The sequence below is a fragment of the Pseudophryne corroboree genome, chromosome 1 (genome assembly GCF_028390025.1).
Source record: "Pseudophryne corroboree isolate aPseCor3 chromosome 1, aPseCor3.hap2, whole genome shotgun sequence".
Lineage (NCBI taxonomy): Eukaryota > Metazoa > Chordata > Amphibia > Anura > Myobatrachidae > Pseudophryne > Pseudophryne corroboree.
Genome location: NC_086444.1, coordinates 700,387,173 through 700,403,421, shown reverse-complemented (window position 1 = coordinate 700,403,421; position 16,249 = coordinate 700,387,173).

The window sequence follows — 16,249 nt, the reverse complement described above, 5'->3', positions numbered from 1 at the left end:
TCAATAGAGTCAGAATATATCAAGATATCGTCTAAATAGACAACTACGAATCTTCCAAGAAAATCACGGAGCACATCGTTAATGAGATCCTGGAAAACTGCCGGAGCGTTAGACAGGCCGAATGGCATAACCAGATACTCATAGTGACCCGACTGAGTACTGAATGCCGTTTTCCACTCATCCCCTGACTTGATTCGGATGAGGTTATATGCTCCTCTCAGGTCAATCTTAGAAAAAATCACAGCCGAACGTAGCTGATCAAAGAGGACAGAAATCAGCGGCAAAGGGTAAGTATTTTTTACTGAGATTTTATTCAAGGCTCTAAAGTCAATGCAAGGTCTGAGTGATCCATCCTTCTTCTCCACAAAGAAGAAGCCTGCACTTAAAGGGGATTTAGACGGCCTGATAAATCCTTTCCCTAGGCTTTCTTTAACATATTCATTCATGGCCACAGTTTCTGGTCCGGACAATGCATATAACCTTCCCTTAGGCAAAGTGGCACCAGGAATTAGCTCAATAGCACAATCATAAGGCCGATGGGGAGGCAGAATGTCCGCATTGCCCTTGGAAAATACATCAACAAAATCCTGGTATTCCACAGGAAGGGGTGCGGGAATGACAGCAGCTATTCTGATGGGAAGCGTAATACATTCCTTATTACAGATGGTACCCCACTGTGAGATCTCCCCCGACTGCCAATCAATGATGGGATTATGAAAGGCCAGCCAAGGGTGACCCAGAACCACTGGAACTGCTGGGCAATGGGTAAGGAAAAATTCAATTTTTTCGGAATGAAGAGCTCCTACCGAAAATAGTACAGGAGGTGTACAGAGAGAAATAACCCCATTGGACAAGGGACTCCCATCTAAACCATGCATGGTGATACACCTACCCAAGGCTAACTGAGGAATACCTAAGGCCTTGGCCCACGTTAAGTCCATAAAGTTCCCTGCAGCTCCACTGTCAACAAAAGCCGACACCGAGGAACAGAGGCTGCCAAAGGAAACTTTAGCTGGGACTAACAGTGAATTATTTGAGGAGATAAGCTGCAGACCAAAGTGAACCCCCTCACAATTCACTTGGTCGAGGCGTTTCCCGACTTGTTCGGACAATTACGGGCAAAATGTCCCTTACTCCCACAGTACAAACAAAGACCAGAATTTTGCCTTCTGGTTCTTTCTTCAGGAGACAGCTTGGAGAGACCTATCTGCATGGGCTCCTCTATGTCCACAGGAATGGAAAAAACACCAGGAGTAGACCCGACAGATGCTCCTTTTTCAGCCCTCCGCTCTCTGAGACGACGATCAATCTTAATAGAAAGCTCCATGAGTTTATCAAGAGTCTCAGGAGCGGGATACTGAAGGAGACTGTCTTTTATAGACTCAGATAAGCCGAGGCGAAACTGACTGCGCAGGGCTGGGTCATTCCATCCACAGTCGTTCGACCAACGGCAAAACTCAGTACAATAAATCTCTGCGGGATTCTTACCCTGTCTGAGAGCACGCAAATGACTCTCGGCGGATGCCTCTCTATCAGGGTCATCATACAATAGCCCTAAAGACCCCAGAAAGGCGTCTACAGACAACAATGCCGGATCGTCTGTTCTTAAACCAAAAGCCCAGGTCTGGGGATCCCCCTGAAGTAAAGAAATAATAATTCCGACCCGCTGAGATTCCGTACCTGAGGAGACTGGTCTTAAACGAAAATAAAGTTTACAAGACTCTTTAAAATTAAAAAACTGCTTTCTATCCCCAGAAAAACGGTCAGGCAAATGCATTTTTGGTTCAGGAACGACCCTCGGGGAAGTCCGTAACAGATCTTCCTGTGACCTCACCCGAAGGGATAGATCCTGAACCATCTGAGTAAGTTCTTGAATCTGACTAACTAGAAGCTGGCCAGGATTTGGCCCTACACCAGTGGGATTCATGAGGCCGACAAATCTTCCAAACTGAAATAAGGGAAAAAATCAAACCCTGTTTAATTTTAAATTTTAGTCAGGCCGGTAATAATGTTATGATACCAGTACGTCTGACCAGAGGTGATCTTATGACGGAGGTCAGAGTACTGGAATGGAATGCTGGTTACGGGAGCAGGATAGCCTAGTAACCCCTGGCGCCCTAACTCCGTTGTCTCGCCCGTGTTATCAGAAATCCCCTGCGAGACTATGGTTGCTTGAGCCCATGGCAGCCGCGTTTGAAGGGCGGATTATGTCTGCCCAACTCCGATGCCCCCTCAGGTCTTAATGGGAGACAAAGGGAAATCCGAGACAGGGTGATAACAAGGGGCCCTCTGACTAAGCAACCAGGCCAGGGGCTACAAGCTAACTAACTTAAACCAGAAGTATGTGCGGACAAACCGCCAGGGAAAAGGACAACCAAAAATCCACGAATCCGTTACTCCTATCCAGCACCGCTGGATACCAGAGTGGATTTGTGGGAGCGGAATCCTCCGCAAAAGCTCCGAAACACAATATAACCAAATAATAAATAGTAAGCGGTCAAGCCGCAACACACGGCTACGCCGCGACTCACGAACACCACAGGATGTTAAAGGTGCTCGGTCAGGACTCCAGGAAAAGATGACAACTTCCGAGTATTGGACCACTGAGGACAAGAACGACCGGATAGACAGGACTGGAAAACTCTCTGCAACAGACACAGCAAACAGGAAGCTATTACCGGCGTCTGTGAGAAGTCCAGAGAGTGCTTTTAACTGGGAGCTCTCCAATCAGGAGCCAGACAGGGTAATTAACAATCATGCCGTGCAGCTGCATGCTGCACGGCCAGGATACCAATGAGGTGATTAATCTAGACCCAGCAACGGGGAACGCGGTCCGACAGTGGCGTCCCCGTTGCTAGGGTCTGAGCGGCTCCGTGCGCCCGGCGTCTAACGTTGCTAGGGAGCCGGCGGCTGTCCGCATGCGGCGTCCCTAGTTGCTAGGCGCCGGGCCGCACTGACGGGCGGACCCTCGGCGCCTAACAGAGTGGTAGAAGAACCTAATAAAGACCCTGGACATTAATGTATACTGTATGGAATACAGTATTAATATTTAACACTATAGATGGTCTACAGTATTGGCTGTATCACACATTTAAATAATATAAATAAGTGGTCAGGAAAAAGATGAAACATACCATAATAAATAAATATTACAAACATAATAGAACCAGTACTGCACTTTTTAAGCACACATTCTTCCACCTTATGGTAAGGCTCCTGTCTGTTCTTCCTGGTAGCTACTCTCTTGTCCAGTGTACAGATTGAGGATTCACACAGCAAACTTGGTAGAAGAAGAGTCATCCCACTGGGCATGTGCAGCAGCTCTGCTCTATCCCTTAAACTGCATTACGTGGTGGTAGCTCTAGTTATCGTATTACATACCATTGCTATTGTTTTAATAATTTGAGCCACTTGCCAAGAAGGAGGGTTTCCGGGCAACTGGAACCCCCCCTGCATTAGCCTATGTGGTAGGGACAATGAGGTGGAGGGCTTACAGGGAGGCTGAAGTCAGGGACACTGAGGGGCAGTTACAGGGAGGGTGTGGGTGGGACACTGAGGGGGAATTACGGGGAGGGTACGAGCAGGGACACTGAGGTTGAATAACAGGAGGGTGTGGGCAGGGACACTGGGGGGAGTCACAGGGAGGCTGAGGTCAGGGATACTAAGGGGGAATTACAGGGAGGGTTCGGGTAGGGAAAATGAGAGGGAGGGTCTTCAGGGAGGCTGAGGTCAAGGACACTGAGGGGCAATTACAGGGAGGGTGCGGAAAGAAACACTGAGAGGGAATTACAGGAGTGTGCGGGCAGGGACACTGAGGGGGAAGTCACAGGGAGGCTGAGGTCAGGAACACTGAGGGAGAATTAAAGGAAGGGTGCAGGCAGGGACACTGAGGAGAAATTATGAGGAGGGTATGGGCAGGGACACTGATATAGAATTATGGGGAGGGTGCAGGCAGGGAGACTGAGAGGGAATTACGAGGAGTGTGCAGGCAGGGACACTGAGATGGAATTATGGGGAGGGTGCAGGCAGGGAGACTGAGGGGGAATTACGAGGAGGGTGCGGGCAGGGACACTGAGAGGGAATTACAGGGAGGGTACGGGCATGGACACTGAGGAGGAATTACGGTTAGGCTGCGGGTAGGGACACTGAGAGGGATTTACAGGGAGGGTACACTGGGGTACGGGTAGGGACACCGAGAGGGAATTACGGGGAGGGTGCGGATAGGGACACTGAGAGGGAATTACGGGGAAGGTGTGGGCAGGGATACTGAGGGGGAATTATGGGAAGGGTGTGGGCAGGGACACTGAGAGGGAATTACAGGAGTGTATGGGCAGAGTCCCTGAGGTGGCAGTTACAGGGATGGTGCAGGCAATGACACTGAGGGGGAATTACAAGGAGGGTGCAGACAGGGACATCGAGGGGATATATGCACACATATATACAGTTAAAAACTCCTCTCTAGGTGTGGTGGCACTACATGTCCCAGCAAATCCAGTTGACAAGGTGTGCTGGGACTTGTAGTCTCAACACAGCTGGACAGGCAGTCACTGTTCTAGATACCTCTCCATACAGAGCTCTTTGTAAGCAGTGATCCAGACTGCCAGGATAGACCATGCAGTGCAGCTACGGTAACGCAGAAAATTTACAGGTATGCTCATGCTGCACTGCTGACTGGTGCTGATTGTAGTGGCTGCTGTTTGGTGACAGACCGCATGGGACCAATGAGAAGGGGAGCGGATGAGGAAGAGTAGGTGCCTCGCTCCTCCCCATACCTGGAAGTGCCCCGCTCCCCAGCTATATTCACCATCATTGTGACTGTAGTCGCAGAGATTGTCATAGTGCAATACGCTTCTGAGAGTCCTGCAGTGGATGAGCACTGCTAAGGGATGTACTCAGTGAGAACTACTATGTCATTCTACCACCTGGCACGTGTGGCACTGCCGGGCGGCGCCCCCCCCTTGGCCGGCGCCCTTGGCAAGTGCCATCCTGGACAATAGGAAGATACACCCCTGCTGTGCATGTGCAGTACTATCTATGGTGGGCATCTTGGTTAGGGAATGGAACATCCTTGGAGGAACCATTTTGGAGTATACACAGTAGCACACTCATATACCAACAGAATGCAAAGGAGGAGATGTGAGCAGAACACTGTCAGTGCATTACCAGCAAGTACCCCGGGTATTCCCAAACACCACACTTTACCTGGCACCCCTGTGACCTCTGTTCAGTTGGGGATCAGGAAACTGTCCCCAGCAGTCTATTTGGCTATCAGGGCAAATGAGCTCTAAATTGCGCCTGAATTAAGCAATCGTTCGTAGCATGGTCTCCACCTGCTCTAGCCAAAGTACTCCTCTGTATTAGACTTGCTCAAATTGGCTGTAAGTGTAAACACATTACATGCACAGAAATAAACATTTTATTTATAAAGTGCTTTTTTTCAAAAAGACTCAAAATGCTTCACAGACATCATGAACATAATATGGAGGTTTAGATTTGCATGAAATACTGAAACCTTGAACATAATACAGCGCTGAAGCAGTCATTTTGGGTCATCTGTTCCAAGGATTATTTATCCTACCCACTAAGGTGCCAGGCGAAGCAGTAATTTTGGGTGCACTACATAGGTTACACTGGGTGGAACTGGCAATACGTAAATGAAATGAAACGTAATGGAGAAGCTACAGAATACTAAAATGAGATAAACAATCTATATATAATCATAACTCCATGCATCCAGACCATGAGATTAAAAGGTAAAAGCATCCATCTTGGCAGCACAACATACTGTAAGTTACAATGTGTGTAACATCAGTAATACAGGTTGAGTATCCCATAGCCAAATATTCCAAAATACGGAATATTCCGAAATACAGACTTTTTTGTATGAGAGTGAGATAGTGAAACCTTTGTTTTTTGATGGCTCAATGTACACAAACTTTGTTTAAATACACAAAGTTACGAAAAATATTGTATTAAATGACCTTCAGGCTGTGTGTATAAGGTGTATATGAAACAAATGCATTCTGTGCTTGGGTCCCATCACCATGATATCTCATTATGGTATGCAATTATTCCAAAATACGGGAAAATCCCATATCCAAAATACCTCTGGTCCCAAGCATTTTGGATAAGGGATACTCAACCTGTATATGGTAATTAGAGATGAGCGGGTTCGGTTTCTCGGAAACCGAACCCCCCCGAACTTCAGCCTTTTTACATGGGTCCGAGGCAGACTCGGATCTTCCCGCCTTGCTCGGCTAACCCGAGCGCGCCCGAACGTCATCATCCCGCTGTCGGATTCTCGCGAGGCTCGTATTCTATCGCGAGACTCGGATTCTATATAAGGAGCCGCGTGTCGCCGCCATTTTCACACGTGCATTGAGATTGATAGGGAGAGGACATGGCTGGCGTCCTCTCCGTTTAGACTGTAGACTAGAGAGAGAGTAGAGAGTGACACTTGATTTACTAATTTTGGGGAGCATATTAGGACGGAGTACTACTTGCTGATAGTGTGACCAGTGACCACCAGTTTAATCCGTTCTCTGCCTGAAAAAAAACGATACACAGTGTGACACAGTCACATACCATATCTGTGCTCAGCCTCAGTGTGCCCTCAGTGTGCTGCATCATCTATGTAATACTGTATATCTGACTGTGCTGAGTGCTCACTGCTCACACAGCTTAATTGTGGGGGAGACTGGGGAGCAGTTATAGCAGGAGTACATATTTTTAACAGTGCACACTTTTGCTGCCAGAGTGCCACTGCCAGTGCCAGTGTGACTGACCAGTGACCACTACTACTTGCTGATAGTGTGACCAGTGACCACCAGTTTAATTAATCCGTTCTCTGCCTGAAAAAAAAAACGATACACAGTGTGACACAGTCACATACCATATCTGTGCTCAGCCTCAGTGTGCCCTCAGTGTGCTGCATCATCTATGTAATACTGTATATCTGACTGTGCTGAGTGCTCACTGCTCACATAGCTTAATTGTGGGGGAGACTGGGGAGCAGTTATAGCAGGAGTACATATTTTAACAGTGCACACTTTTGCTGCCAGAGTGCCACTGCCAGTGCCAGTGTGACTGACCAGTGACCACTGACCACCAGTATATTGTGATTGTCTGCCTGAAAAAGTTAAACACTCGTCGTGTGGTGTTTTTATTCTATAAACGCATTCTGCTGACAGTGTCCAGCAGGTCCGTCATTATATAATATATACCTGTCTGGCTGCAGTAGTGATATACATATATTTTTTATATCATTATCATCCAGTCTATATTAGCAGCAGACACAGTACGGTAGTCCACGGCTGTAGCTACCTCTGTGTCGGCAGTCGCTAGTCCATCCATAATTGTATACCACCTACCTGTGGTGTTTTTTTTTTTTTTCTATCTTCTTGATACTACTAGTAGCTTACTTTAGGAGTCTGCAGTGCTGAGCTGACAGTGTCCAGCAGGTCCGTCATTATATAATATATACCTGTCCGGCTGCAGTAGTGATATATATATATATATTTTATATCTCATTATCATCCAGTCTATATTAGCAGCAGACGCAGTACGGTAGTCCACGGCTGTAGCTACCTCTGTGTCGGCAGTCGCTCGTCCATCCATAATTGTATACCACCTACCCGTGGTGTTTTTTTTTTCTATCTTCTTGATACTAGTAGCTTACTTTAGGAGTCTGCAGTGCTGAGCTGACAGTGTCCAGCAGGTCCGTCATTATATAATATATACCTGTCCGGCTGCAGTAGTGATATATATATATATTTTATATCATTATCATCCAGTCTATATTAGCAGCAGACGCAGTACGGTAGTCCACGGCTGTAGCTACCTCTGTGTCGGCAGTCGCTCGTCAATCCATAAGTATACTAGTATCCATCCATCTCCATTGTTTACCTGAGGTGCCTTTTAGTTGTGCCTATTAAAATATGGAGAACAAAAATGTTGAGGTTCCAAAAATAGGGAAAGATCAAGATCGACTTCCACCTCGTGCTGAAGCTGCTGCCACTAGTCATGGCCGAGACGATGAAATGCCATCAACGTCGTCTGCCAAGGCCGATGCCCAATGTCATAGTACAGAGCATGTAAAATCCAAAACACCAAATATCAGTAAAAAAAGGACTCAAAAATCTAAAATAAAATTGTCGGAGAAGCGTAAACTTGCCAATATGCCATTTACCACACGGAGTGGCAAGGAACGGCTGAAGCCTTGGCCTATGTTCATGGCTAGTGGTTCAGCTTCACATGAGGATGGAAGCACTCAGCCTCTCGCTAGAAAAATGAAAAGACTCAAGCTGGCAAAAGCACAGCAAAGAACTGTGCGTTCTTCGAAATCACAAATCCACAAGGAGAGTCCAATTGTGTCGTTTGCGATGCCTGACCTTCCCAACACTGGACGTGAAGAGCATGCGCCTTCCACCATTTGCACGCCCCCTGCAAGTGCTGGAAGGAGCACCCGCAGTCCAGTTCCTGATAGTCAGATTGAAGATGTCAGTGTTGAAGTACACCAGGATGAGGAGGATATGGGTGTTGCTGGCGCTGGGGAGGAAATTGACCAGGAGGATTCTGATGGTGAGGTGGTTTGTTTAAGTCAGGCACCCGGGGAGACACCTGTTGTCCGTGGGAGGAATAGGGCCATTGACATGCCTGGTGAAAATACAAAAAAAATCAGCTCTTCGGTGTGGAAGTATTTCAACAGAAATGCGGACAACATTTGTCAAGCCGTGTGTTGCCTTTGTCAAGCTGTAATAAGTAGGGGTAAGGACGTTAACCACCTCGGAACATCCTCCCTTATACGTCACCTGCAGCGCATTCATCATAAGTCAGTGACAAGTTCAAAAACTTTGGGCGACAGCGGAAGCAGTCCACTGACCAGTAAATCCCTTCCTCTTGTAACCAAGCTCACGCAAACCACCCCACCAACTCCCTCAGTGTCAATTTCCTCCTTCCCCAGGAATGCCAATAGTCCTGCAGGCCATGTCACTGGCAATTATGACGAGTCCTCTCCTGCCTGGGATTCCTCCGATGCATCCTTGCGTGTAACGCCTACTGCTGCTGGCGCTGCTGTTGTTGCTGCTGGGAGTCGATGGTCATCCCAGAGGGGAAGTCGTACTCGTAAGCCCACTTTTACTACTTCCACCAAGCAATTGACTGTCCAACAGTCCTTTGCGAGGAAGATGAAATATCACAGCAGTCATCCTGCTGCAAAGCGGATAACTGAGGCCTTGGCATCCTGGGCGGTGAGAAACGTGGTTCCGGTATCCATCATTACTGCAGAGGCAACTAGAGACTTGTTGGAGGTACTGTGTCCCCGGTACCAAATACCATCTAGGTTCCATTTCTCTAGGCAGGCGATACCGAAAATGTACACAGACCTCAGAAAAAGACTCACCAGTGTCCTAAAAAATGCAGTTGTACCCAATGTCCACTTAACCACGGACATGTGGACAAGTGGAGCAGGGAAGGCTCAGGACTATATGACTGTGACAGCCCACTGGGTAGATGTATGGACTCCCGCCGCAAGAACAGCAGCGGCGGCACCAGTAGCAGCATCTCGCAAACGCCAACTCTTTCCTAGGCAGGCTACGCTTTGTATCACCGCTTTCCAGAATACGCACACAGCTAAAAACCTCTTACGGCAACTGAGGAAGATCATCGCAGAATGGCTTACCCCAATTGGACTCTCCTGTGGATTTGTGGCATCGGACAACGCCAGCAATATTGTGTGTGCATTAAATATGGGCAAATTCCAGCACGTCCCATGTTTTGCACATACCTTGAATTTGGTGGTGCAGAATTATTTAAAAAACGAGAGGGGCGTGCAAGAGATGCTGTCGGTGGCCAGAAGAATTGCGGGACACTTTCGGCGTACAGGCACCACGTACAGAAGACTGGAGCACCACCAAAAATGCCTGAACCTGCCCTGCCATCATCTGAAGCAAGAAGTGGTAACGAGCTGGAATTCAACCCTCTATATGCTTCAGAGGTTGGAGGAGCAGCAAAAGGCCATTCAAGCCTATACAACTGAGCACGACATAGGAGGTGGAATGCACCTGTCTCAAGCGCAGTGGAGAATGATTTCAACGTTGTGCAAGGTTCTGCAACCTTTTGAACTTGCCACACGTGAAGTCAGTTCAGACACTGCCAGCCTGAGTCAGGTCATTCCCCTCATCAGGCTTTTGCAGAAGAAGCTGGAGACATTGAAGGAGGAGCTAACACAGAGCGATTCCGCTAGGCATGTGGGACTTGTGGATGGAGCCCTTAATTCGCTTAACAAGGATTCACGGGTGGTCAATCTGTTGAAATCAGAGCACTACATTTTGGCCACCGTGCTCGATCCTAGATTTAACACCTACCTTGGATCTCTCTTTCCGGCAGACACAAGTCTGCTGGGGTTCAAAGAACTGCTGGTGACAAAATTGTCAAGTCAAGCGGAACGCGACTTGTCAACATCTCCTCCTTCACATTCTCCCGCAACTGGGGGTGCGAGGAAAAGGCTCAGAATTCCGAGCCCACCCGCTGGCGGTGATGCAGGGCAGTCTGGAGCGACTGCTGATGCTGACATCTGGTCCGGACTGAAGGACCTGACAACGATTACGGACATGTCGTCTACTGTCACTGCATATGATTCTCTCCCCATTGAAAGAATGGTGGAGGATTATATGAGTGACCGCATCTAAGTAGGCACGTCAGACAGTCCGTACTTATACTGGCAGGAAAAAGAGGCAATTTGGAGGCCCTTGCACAAACTGGCTTTATTCTACCTAAGTTGCCCTCCCACAAGTGTGTACTCCGAAAGAGTGTTTAGTGCCGCCGCTCACCTTGTCAGCAATCGGCGTACGAGGTTACATCCAGAAAATGTGGAGAAGATGATGTTCATTAAAATGAATTATAATCAATTCCTCCGTGGAGACATTGACCAGCAGCAATTGCCTCCACAAAGTAGTACACAGGGAGCTGAGATGGTGGATTCCAGTGGGGACGAATTGATAATCTGTGAGGAGGAGGATGTACACGGTGATATATCGGAGGATGATGATGAGGTGGACATCTTGCCTCTGTAGAGCCAGTTTGTGCAAGGAGAGATTAATTGCTTCTTTTTTGGTGGGGGTCCAAACCAACCCGTCATTTCAGTCACAGTCGTGTGGCAGACCCTGTCACTGAAATGATGGGTTGGTTAAAGTGTGCATGTCCTGTTTATACAACATAAGGGTGGGTGGGAGGGCCCAAGGACAATTCCATCTTGCACCTCTTTTTTCTTTCATTTTTCTTTGCGTCATGTGCTGTTTGGGGGGTGTTTTTTGGAAGGGCCATCCTGCGTGACACTGCAGTGCCACTCCTAGATGGGCCAGGTGTTTGTGTCGGCCACTAGGGTCGCTTAGCTTACTCACACAGCTACCTCATTGCGCCTCTTTTTTTCTTTACGTCATGTGCTGTTTGGGGAGTGTTTTTTGGAAGGGCCATCCTGCGTGACACTGCAGTGCCACTCCTAGATGGGCCAGGTGTTTGTGTCGGCCACTTGGGTCGCTTAGCTTAGCCATCCAGCGACCTCGGTGCAAATTTTAGGACTAAAAATAATATTGTGAGGTGTGAGGTGTTCAGAATAGACTAAAAATGAGTGGAAATTATGGTTATTGAGGTTAATAATACTTTGGGATCAAAATGACCCCCAAATTCTATGATTTAAGCTGTTTTTTAGGGTTTTTTGAAAAAAACACCCGAATCCAAAACACACCCGAATCCGACAAAAAAAAATCGGTGAGGTTTTGCCAAAACGCGTTCGAACCCAAAACACGGCCGCGGAACCGAACCCAAAACCAAAACCCGAAAAATTTCCGGTGCTCATCACTAATGGTAATAAGTAGGGATGAGTGAGTTCGGTTCTCAGAGAACCGTACCCACCCGTACATTGAGATCTGAGCTGGAATCCGACTCAGAACTTATCGAATTACTCAAATCCCAAAGCGAGGCCGAATGTCATCTTCCCGCTCTTGGATTCTAGCTGATTTTGGATTCTGAAAAAGGGGTGCTCTCTCTGTCTTCTCTATCTGAAAAAGGGGTGCTTTCTGTCTGCTGTATCTGAAAGGGGTGCTCTCTCGGGGGGTCATTCCGACCCGATCGCTCACTGCAGACAGAGGCGGTCGCTGTGCGGGAGGGGGCTAATTTAAGGGGAGCGGTCCAGCCAAAGCAGGCGTGGCCAGGCCGTTGGGGGGGCGGGCAGCGGCTGCTGTGTGATGTCTCACGCAGCCGCTGCGGCCAGTGGAAGTGACAATTAACTCCCGGCCAGCGCAGGAGCTGCGCTGGCCGGGAGTTACTCCTCAAATACAAAGGCATCGCAGCTGTGCGATGCTTTTGTATTTGTGCGAGGGGGTGGCGGCACTGACATGTGTGGCGGACTAGGTCTGTGCTGGGCGTCCCTCCGCATGTCAGGGAAGATGATCGTAGCTGTGCTAAATTTAGCACAGCTACGATCAACTCGGAATGACCCCCTCTGTCTGCTGTATCTGAAAAAGGGGTGCTCTCTCTGTCTGCTGTATCTGATGTATCTAAAAGAGGTGCTCTGTTTGCTGTATCTGACAAAGTGGTTCTCTGTCTGCTATATCTGAAAGGATGATCTGTCCGTCTATCCAGGGGCTCTGCCTCAGTGCCGGTCAGACCACAGTATATTTATTTCCTACTCATACACATATTGTGTGCCGGGAACCTTGTCAGCAATCGGTGTAGGAGGTTACTTCCACAAAATGTAGAGAAGATGATGTTCATCAAAATGAGAGAAGATGATGTTCATCAAAATGAATTACAAATTCCACGAGGAAGACCTTTACCAGCAATTACCTCCAAAAAGTACAGAAGGACCCGTGATGGTGGATTCCAGTGTGGACAAATTAATACTCTGTGAGGAGGAAGATGTACACACTGATGGGGGTAAGGATTCGGATGCTGATGATGACATTGTTCCTATTTAAAGTACTAAAGCCAGTTTGTGCGCTGCCTATTGCCAGATTGTTTTGTGGAGGTCCAAACAAACCAATCACTTCAGCCACAAGTGACAGTCCCTGTCACTGAAATGATTGGTTTGTATGTCCTGTTTAATATACAACATAAGGGTGGGTGGGAGTCAATTGACAATTCCATCTTGCACCTGGACAATTGACAATTCCATCTTGCACCTCTTTTCTTTGCATTATGTGCTCTTTGGAGCATTTTTTTTGCATAGTTTATAAAACTGATATCCTGTCTACCACTGCAGTGCCACTCCTAGATGTGCCACGTGTTTGTGCCGCCCATTTCTGTCACTTAGCTTAGTCATCCAGCTACCACAGTGCAACCTTTTGGCCTAATCTGGATGAAAACAATATTGTGAGCTGTGAGGTTGTCAAAATTGACTGGAAATAAGTGGAAATTAATGTTATTGAGCTTAATAATACTACAGGAACAAAACCACCCCTAATTCCATTATTTTAGCTATTTTTATGATTTAAAAAAAAAATACAAATACAAAATCAAAACCAAAACCCGCAAGGGCAGTTTTGGCAAATCCAATACAGATCCAAAACACGAAGGAGATACAGATCCAAAACAAAAACACAAAACATGAAAAATGGCCCGGCGCACACCCCTAAAAGAATCACAACCTATAAAGTGAGGTAATGTAATTCCACAGATTCAAGTGGCTCAAAAGGAGCCATCTGTAATGCTTTCAACACTAAATTTAAGTTCCACACTCAATGAAAAATCCCAGAAGTAACTGATTTCAGTGACTGGATTCTTAGGATTTTGGTTTCAAGATTCAAGCCGTCAAAGCCAACTGATGCAAATTGGGGTGTAGACATGGACCTTGATGAAGCAGATCTGGATGTAGAGAAAGATGGAGTGGATCGTTGTCTAACATGTCCTGAAGAATGGTGAACCATTGCTGGCATGGACAGTATGGTGCTATGAGAATGACCAGCCGAGCTTCCTGATGGATCCACTGAATGACCCAAGGTAGCATCCCAAGAAGATGTCATGGCATCCACTAGATATCCCAGGTGGAACGTCCAAGGAGCTATCATGGCATCCATCAGAGAAAACCTTAAATCTCGTGAATGAGCAACATATCGAGGAAGCTTCTTGTTCAGATGCTAAGCCATGAGGTCAATGTCTGGTGTTCCCCATCTGGATACAAGCTCTGCAAACACCTCCTGGTGTAACTCCCATTTACATGGGTGCACCTTGTGGTGACTTAGAAAATTGAACTGGTCTCAGGAACAGTAGAATCTTGTAATTGCAGAGTCTGATGGACTGCTTCAATTAAAAGAGCTACTCCTGAACTGGGTTAGGGATACCCCTCCCAAACAGAGGTATCTTCCCATTCAAGATCCATTTCACCTTCCTTCTGGGATGAAGCTGTAGATTCCAAATCGTCCACAGGAAAATCAAAATAAGATTGAACAGTCTGTTTATTAGTGGCTGAGGCCTCTACGGACGCCACCTTATTATTTAAAGATGTGGCCATCCCTGTGAGGCATCTTCCCATATTATGTGCCTAAGGTGGCTCTATAGAGGGAGCAGATACAAGCTGCGGCTGAACACAGGGTATAACACTAGCCTGAAACTGACATAACTCAGCGATGTTATCCACCATAGACCTTGCCCAATCAGGGTGCAGAACACCCAGACTGTGAGGCCACTGACGCCACAGAGCATGCTACACATAGCGAGCCTGGCTCTGTACTACCCTTAGGTAATTTCTTATTGCATTTAGCACAGGTGAAATACTGTATGTAGCTTATCCTGGCTTGCCTTTGGGAAATTTGGGCCTAATTTAGGTTGGATTGCAATACGCGATCCACCCACAAAAACTGCTAAGAGGGGCGGCTGATAGCATGCTGGGAGGACTTGCCCTGCGATGGGCGGCCCCCAGCATGCGATCCAAATGATTGCAAATTCTGCGACTTAGCAGAATTTGCAATCCTTACTGAATCAGGACCTTTGTCTGGTTTCCCCGACATAATGTCCAATACCGCTAAGATACAAAAAGACAAGACTGCCTAAGACCCAAAAGGGAATAGTGCGATTCAGACCTGATCGATGTGTTTGCGATATTGCAAACGGCTGCCTTTTGGCCATCTGCACATGCGCAGCACACGTATTGCACATGCGTGAACTTTCATTATGTGATGCGATTGCAAAAGAATCGACAGGCAGCGGGAGGCGCAGGGGGGAGTGGAGCAGGAAATGCAGGCATGTCATGGACATTTTTTGGGTGGGCCGATGTCACCTGCGATTTCCTGTGATTGGAAATATGGCGGCGGTGTGCCTGCATATGCAGCCAGGCTGCTCAGGCAGGGGTCAAACTTTAATTATCGATTCTGTGATGCGATCGCATCACAGGAAGGCGACATATATGCTGAGTGGCCTTACCCTGTGCTGGGTATGTGAGTTGATCAGTAGCTGTTTTTATTAATTTAGCAAAAACTGCGATCAACTCTGAATAAGCCCCTAAGTCCCTAACAAGGGAGTAGTGCAGTGTTATGGTGCTTTATAACATCCAGCAGTATCTATGGCTACATAATATCATACAGCAACTATAAACATGCTAGGTTTAGTACAATTGTGACAAATCCCAGCCCTGCTGATCTGTGCTCCCTTCAGGTCAGCAGCGTTCCCCCAGCAGCAGAGTTAAAGTGTGTAAATCAGAGCTCCACACTGAAAGTGTTGGGGGTGGGGCTATCTTGTTCAGGGTGGGGCAAAACAGCGCCAGATGCCCCACTAGCTCTGTATGGGGTCGGGTCTTACATAATACATAATACCTATGTACATGCTGTACTATAAAACAGATTATTTTAGATACAAGAGCCGATCCCCTCCCCAGCTTTAATCTTGGCATACTATCTTTAGTAGAGCCAACTTGGTCCACCTCTGCAGAGACCTGCAGCTATTGACACATATCTCCAGGTAGTGTGCGCTAGTGTCTGAAAACTTTTACATATCTTGTGTCTTTCTGACCTGTTTTCCATATACTATGTCTGTCTGTCCTGCCTGTGTTCCATATCCTAAGTCTGCCTGCAGAGCCAGACTGGCCCACAGGGGTACCTGGGAAATCCCTATTGGACCCTACTGCCTGTGAGCACCATTACATCCTGTTGGGATGGAGCCAACAAAGCATAACCCGCCCCAAGTTCTTGCTAATCATATCCAAAATCTGACTCAACAGCTACAAGATCTGAGTCTTCAAGTCACTGCTCAAGAAGAAGTT